Source organism: Styela clava, chromosome 14 (genome assembly GCF_964204865.1).
Source record: "Styela clava chromosome 14, kaStyClav1.hap1.2, whole genome shotgun sequence".
NCBI lineage: Eukaryota > Metazoa > Chordata > Ascidiacea > Stolidobranchia > Styelidae > Styela > Styela clava.
Window position 1 is genome coordinate 2964570 of NC_135263.1, and position 7548 is coordinate 2972117.

Sequence of the window (7548 nt, forward strand, 5' to 3'; positions counted from 1 at the left end):
GTCATTGGGGTTTCCAATTTACCTGACAAGATAATTAGACTTTAAATAATTTTTTGCATCCCTATATTGCAATAAAACAATATTATTTCCAATTTATTAGAGTATAAATAGTTTTTCAATAATAAAATGTGGCAACATTGATTACAAAATACAGAAATCAGGCACTTGTGAAATTTCAGGCACTTGGTCAAAACCTATCTTACAATGTATCTGATTACTCTAAAGCAGAAAATTAAATATATACACTTTGTATGGTTGAATTTACAACATTTTGGTAAAATACAATACCGTTTGTGACTGATGGAGACGTGTCATATTTCGCAAGTGCCTGATTTTTCTCGGTGACAGTTGCCATATTTTTTCGCAATTATTTTCTTAAATTATTTGCGTCAGCACTTACTATTCTTTGCTTTCTAACGCAAATTCATTGTTCCACAACAATTTGAGCGTTTTTAATATTGCAATGAGCAATACCATTTGACAACATATGGTCAACCATCGTACTTTCTGGATTTATTTGAAATTGAATATGAATAATAAAATCTGTCAACCTTAAGCACAAAATACTAAAACCAGGCACTTGTGAAATTTCAGGCACTTCGTAAAAACCTATTTCTCGATGTTTTTACTTACTTTGAAGCAGAAAACTAAAATATACACTCTTTTGTATGATTGAAATGACGTCTTTTTGGTAAAAAACAAGAACGATTGGGACTGGTGATGAGGGGTCAAATTTCGCAAGTGCCTGATTTTTCATTTTTTTCGATAACAGTTGCCATATATTTTCGCAACAATTTTTCTAAATTATTTGAGTCAGAACTTACTAATCATTGCTTTTTAAAATAAATTCCTAGTTGTACAACAATTTCAGCGTTTTTAAAATGAGCAATTTTATTTGACAACATATAATTAACCATCGTACTTTTTGAATTTATTTAAAATTGAATGGGAATGATAAAATCTGGCAACCGCAAACACAAAATACTAAAACCAGGCACTTGTGAAATTTCAGGCTCTTTGTAAAAACCTATTTCTCGATGTTTTTACTTACTTTGAAGCAGCAAACTAAAATATACACTCTTTTGTATGATTGAAATGACTTCTTTTTTGGTAAAAAAGAAAAACGATTGGGACTTGTGATGAGGGGTCAAATTTCGCAAGTGCCTGATTTTTCATTTTTTTCGATTACAGTTGCCATATATTTTTGCAATACTTTTCATAAAATCATTTTCGTCAGAACTTAGTACTTACTATACTTTGCTTTCTCGGTAAAATGTTTTTAAGACAATCCGATGTATATTGAGTGCTATTCTTATCGCTAATCTCAATTCGACGTCTGCCCGAAGATGGTGCAAGTATTTATATTTGAAGTGAGTACATAGCTCTTCAAAACGCCCAAATGGAAGATTGAACAAGGCGGAGTCAACAAAAATTCAATCACATTTGGAACGTTGTCGCACTGCATCGTCGCCACTCATATACTCTGACATTCCGATGCATGAATTTTGCTTTCTGGAAAATAATAATTGGAGTGTCTGTTAAAGCGCGAACTGTATACGGGAGCACGTACAATACCAATGCTGCGTTTGCAAGCGTTGGTATCATGATACATATGAGAAAGTATCGAAAGCGAAATTGTGGAAGTGTAAAATTTGTATTCGGTAAGTTGGTGTTGCAACTGTGGGTATTTTCAGGGCGCTCCCGTAGTAGCCTATGTGCTCCAAGATGGCGCACAACCTAATACCTCTATCTTGGTACACATACTATGTTCGGGTTGTGTGCCAACTTTGTGCACATAATACGGGAGCACCATTTTATGCACAACCTATTCTGATGCTCATTCGCGACATGAAGATACTATACGCCCGACATATAAAAGTAGGAAAATATACACGAAACCTTTTCATGTTTAATTTCAGAACTGACATTTAAAATTTTCAATTCTTAGATCTGTGGTTTTACCTGATTGCAAGATACGTAAATCATATCATGTCAAAATAGAACAAATAGTAAGGATTTTCATTGGATACTCAATATTTCTAATAATTTTCAAACTGAAAGCTTTGATTAGTGTTCACTCATACACTTCCTTTGTGAAGTGTTTTTAATGTTTTATCTCCTTAATAAATTTAAATTCAAATTTATATCCCCAATTACTGATGGAGAAAGATCTATAATCGAGAGTTTAATACGGCTTCTGTGACATTAAAAACATTTACTGTTTTACGTTTTTATATATTTGTAACTTTTTGAATAACGCAAAAAAATTCGTTGACTGACTTACTGGCGTGTTGAATATTGAAGGATTTTTATTGTAACATTCGTTTAACGATGCTTTTAAGCCTAACTTTGGGCATATCAGCTACCTGATGTCTTTCGCCGAGCGAATTTTGTTTAGGTGACATTGCCATTTCGTATTTACCATCCTGTAGCCATTCTTCTTATTTAGGAACTACGTGTTTTACAGTTAGCTGTTTCAGCATGAAATAATGTACAAATAATTCTACGTAAACTATCCATGAAATCCATTCCATAAACTATCCATGAAAAGATATTACAGTCAGATCTTCAGGTTGTAAAGAATATTATACAACAGCAACAGCAAGTGATTGAATATCTTAATTGTAGCCGTGGTTGAACACCGCTGGTTGTCAATATAGATTTTGCACAGGCTTTTATACATTTTGTGAACGGTAAATTATGTTCTATTATGGGATAATGTGACTTGGATACGTATTATAAAAGATTCTATACGACATAAGTCAATTGTTTCTGTTATGTAGTTTATATGAAGTCATAGGCCAAATTACATTATTAAAATCGTCGTCCGATAACAATTAAAACTGGAATTTCGAACTAATATTGCCAGAAGACAAATTAGGTTGTTTATAACGATGCGATTGCTACTACCTGGGTAATATATTACGTCGAAATGTTTATAACAAATTAGAAGAAGTTTTGAACCAATTTCAAGGGTTCCGAACATTACTATAAATATGTCGTCTGAATAACTAATATTCCCTACAGATCTGTCAAATTTAAACCCGTATTTAAATAATACATATGTCATACTTTTGAATTAATAAAAATAAACAACACAATGTCATTCAAACTTTACAATATTCAAATAGTTTTGCAAAAGCGTGATTGGTTTAATTAAATACCGATTTCCGGATGTAGATACTGATGTAAAAATTTTAATTCCATTTATGCTAAGTGGAGCTCTCATACAAACATTGACTTTTATAAAAAAACGCAATAGGGAAACAACATATAAAAAAAGACAAAAATTATAGAGATATGGCAACTACCATTGACAAAACCAAAAAATCAGGCACTTGCTAAATTTGCCACATTCCTACCAGTGACAGTTCTTCTTGTTTTGGACAATAAAAATACCAAATTCAGTCATACAAAATATGTATATTTGGATATTCGGCTTTAAAGTAATCAAAAACATCGGGAAATGGTTTTTTACAAAGTGCCTGAAATTTCACAAGTGCCCGATTTTAGTATTTTGTGCTTGCGGTTGCCAGATTTTATCGTTCCTATTCAATTTCAAATAAATCCAAAAAATACCATGGTTATCTATATGTTGTCAAATAAAATTGCTCATTGTAAAAACGCTGAAATTGTTGTAGAACTAGGAATTTATTTTAAAAAGCAACGATTAGTAAGTTCTGACGCAAATACTTCAGTCCTACTTCAGTCCTTTTTAGTGCTGGGTCGTATGACTCAGCATTATTTTATGTTTTGAATTCATCGATGCGCATCTTAAACACCAGATGTCGCTAATGAGCCTTCTTCTGAATGAATCGTACTGGCGGTTCTTGTAGTGTGGTTATTTACAATTAAATTTATTTCGAATCTATTGTCTTTCCATGATTTGTGCATTTTATTTCGGATCTATTGTTGTCTTTCCATGATTTTTGTATTTTTGAAGATAATTTTTCCTTTTTTGTTGTCGAATCCACTGTTGTCTTTCCATGATTTGTGTATTTTATTTCGAATCTATTGTTGTATTTCAATGATTTGTGTATTTCTGAAGATAAATTTTCGTTTTTTTGTTGTTCTATATGCTTCATTGCTATATTTGCTGCTTTAATACAGCACCAAGGTGTCGCTGACTAGATGACTCATTGAGTCTATTCGCGACCCCGCGTCAATTGCAATGAATCAATGTTTTTCGTTTTTTCAATTTACTGTGTTTTCTTTTGCCTCATATTGATTCTTGCATGACGAAATAAAATATCTGAATCTGAATCTGAATCTGAAATAATTTAGAAAAATTGTTGCGAAAATATATGGCAACTGTTATCAAAAAAAATGAAAAATCAGGCACTTGCGAAATTTGACCCCTCATCACCAGTCCCAATCGTTCTTGTTTTTTACCAAAAAGACGTCATTTCAATCATACAAAAGAGTGTATATTTTAGTTTTCTGCTTCAAAGTAAGTAAAAACATCGAGAAATAGGTTTTTACGAAGTGCCTGAAATTTCACAAGTGCCTGGTTTTAGTATTTTGTGCTTAAGGTTGCCAGATTTTATTATTCATATTCAATTTCAAATAAATCCAGAAAGTACGATGGTTGACCATATGTTGTCAAATGGTATTGCTCATTGCAATATTAAAAACGCTCAAATTGTTGTGGAACAATGAATTTGCGTTAGAAAGCAAAGAATAGTAAGTGCTGACGCAAATAATTTAAGAAAATAATTGCGAAAAGATATGGCAACTGTCACCGAGAAAAATGAAAAATCAGGCACTTGCGAAATATGACACGTCTCCATCAGTCACAAACGGTATTGTATTTTACCAAAATGTTGTAAATTCAACCATACAAAGTGTATATATTTAATTTTCTGCTTTAGAGTAATCAGATACATTGTAAGATAGGTTTTGACCAAGTGCCTGAAATTTCACAAGTGCCTGATTTCTGTATTTTGTAATCAATGTTGCCACATTTTATTATTGAAAAATTATTTATACTCTAATAAATTGGAAATAATATTGTTTTATTGCAATATAGGGATGCAAAAAATTATTTAAAGTCTAATTATCTTGTCAGATAAATTGGAAACCCCAATGACGTACGGTAAAAATAAAAAAATATCAAAGTGCCTGAAATGGTGCCTGAAAAAGTGCCTGAATTCGCAAGTGCCTGGTTTTAGGGAGACCCCTGGTTAGGGTTAGGCCATAATTTTATTCTCATTTTTCTTATTTTAGTCATATTAAGAGTTCGGGGACTAGCCAAGTGACTCCCGTAGTATTTGTACTTGAAATTGTAGCCTACCCCAACCTGGTGCACATACTACGTTTCGGTGTCCGCCATCTTGGTCCACATACCTCTGGAGTACCGTATATTCCAATTCCAACTAGAGCTAAGATCTGAAGCCCAACCCGATTCGAAATTCGGGCCGGGTCGGGCCTGAAATGTTAATAATCACGTTCGGGTCGGGCTTCTCTATCGCTGACTTTATTTGTTAAATGAGGCGTTTAAGCCACGAGAGACCGTGGTCGGCAAAAAACAGAAGTTGCCTCATCAACACGACACATACTGTACTAAACTCTTGCAATGACAATTCAATGAACTCCTAAATGAAATATGAAATTTCGGGCTCGGACCTGCAAATCCAGTTAATTAGTCGGGTTTAATAGCCACGGGCCTGAGTCGGGCCGGACTGGAATTTTGGGCCCGATCTTACCTCTAATTCAAACTATGGGTCCAGCTCTGGAACTTCATTTTTTACGCTGGAGCTGGGCTTCAACTTCATACCAAATGACGTTTTTAAGTGTGACCACTACCGGGGGCCACAACGCTTGGCAAAAAAATTATTTTACTTTTGATATTACAAGGAAAGCTTCATTTTTAAAAAAGGATATTTCACAGGGTGTTTTTTGAGTTGTTGAGCATGAAGTGTTTGTACCGCAATATAAAAACAGAAGTGTTCACAGGCGTAATCAACTATCAAAATATAGGAGAATGCCATTCCTTTTTCACTGGGCGTCCGCTCAGAAAGTAGAAACCCCAACAAAATATTTCAGGAAGTTTCAGTTGCTCCGAACTAGGCTCTGTATATAGCGTGTAATACCAAAATATGTTAGAGTTACAGAAATATTCGCTCTGACCGGAGAGATGAAGGAAACGTGGGCAACCATATGTGACAGCGCTGAAGAAATCATAATCGATCATATATAAACGCTTCATTTTACTTAAAATTACATAATTTTATATTGTACTTCGAATAGCTTTATTATTCTGATATTGAAGTCTTTATCTTCATTGTGTACATTACGATACAAGTGTTGGTTGAACAAAGTCTTTGTAAATGATTATATTACCAGAGTTCGTCGCAGTTTGTTAATTATTAAAAAATTGCACAATTTTAAGCTTGAGTACACCTTGACGTGTCACAATATACTATGGGATATTTTCTTCAGTGAACCTCATCTTTAGTCATCAGAGGTATGTCAGTAGTTGATATCAACATGTAGTAATAAAATGTAAGATATTTAATAATGATATAATCATATTAAATCTACTGTTTAAATTTAGTAAAAAACTAGTAGTATATATGTGAAATTAGACGAATGAATATTTTCAAACTACCGACATAAAAAGATGAGGGCAAAAGTATACAGATTTTTATAGTAATTTAACATTTGTTGTAGTAATTACACATTTTTATACCAGTTATGTTTGAAAAGTAGTTACAGCCTAGTTTGTCATTTACAGCAGTGATTTTCAACCGGTGTTCCGTGCAGACTTGCAGGTGTTCCGCGTCAGATTGTTGTCCCCGAATCCTTTTCAATTTTATGATAACGAAAAATAAATTCGAATCCACTAATCGTGTAATTAGTTTTTAAAAAGATTCTGTTATGCTTAATAAATGTCCCCCTAAGAACAGACTTCTTAGTTTATTTCCGGAATAGTGGCTAATAAGCAGAATGTTAACGGGAATGTAACTATTTAAATTTAATCAGCTGCTCAAACGCCATTTTCCTTCTGTAATGCTAGGCTGAGGCGTCATTGATCAAATTCTACTATGTTTTCAAAGTTAAGGTTTGGACCAAGCGGTTATTTTGTCCTATTATAAAAAACAATATGGTTAAAGTTGGATCACGAATGGGAACTTGGGTATTGATTTTGAAACATTTTGCAAACGTCAGCTCATAGTAGCCTACACTCTTAACAAAAGAACTAAAATTAGTCAATGGTTGGAGTACAAGCAGAAGTTATCAAGCTTGAAAGAGTTGTATTATTTATGTCTATAATTTTAGGACACTGGTACAAACTGATAAATGACACATAAAACCAGTAAGTCTGAATGGCCGCCTAATTTCAAAGCCCAACTTATTTCCGATTGGTCATCAATACGTAATAAACATATCTACGCTCAGAGAAACAATACCGTCCATCGACAAGGCGAACTCTGGAATACCAGAATCTCGTTTTTAGGTAAATTGACACTATAAGAAGTATTCAGTTAGCTATTTCGAGCAGTTCATCAACGCTATCCATGATACCGACAACCGTTTGTTGGCGTT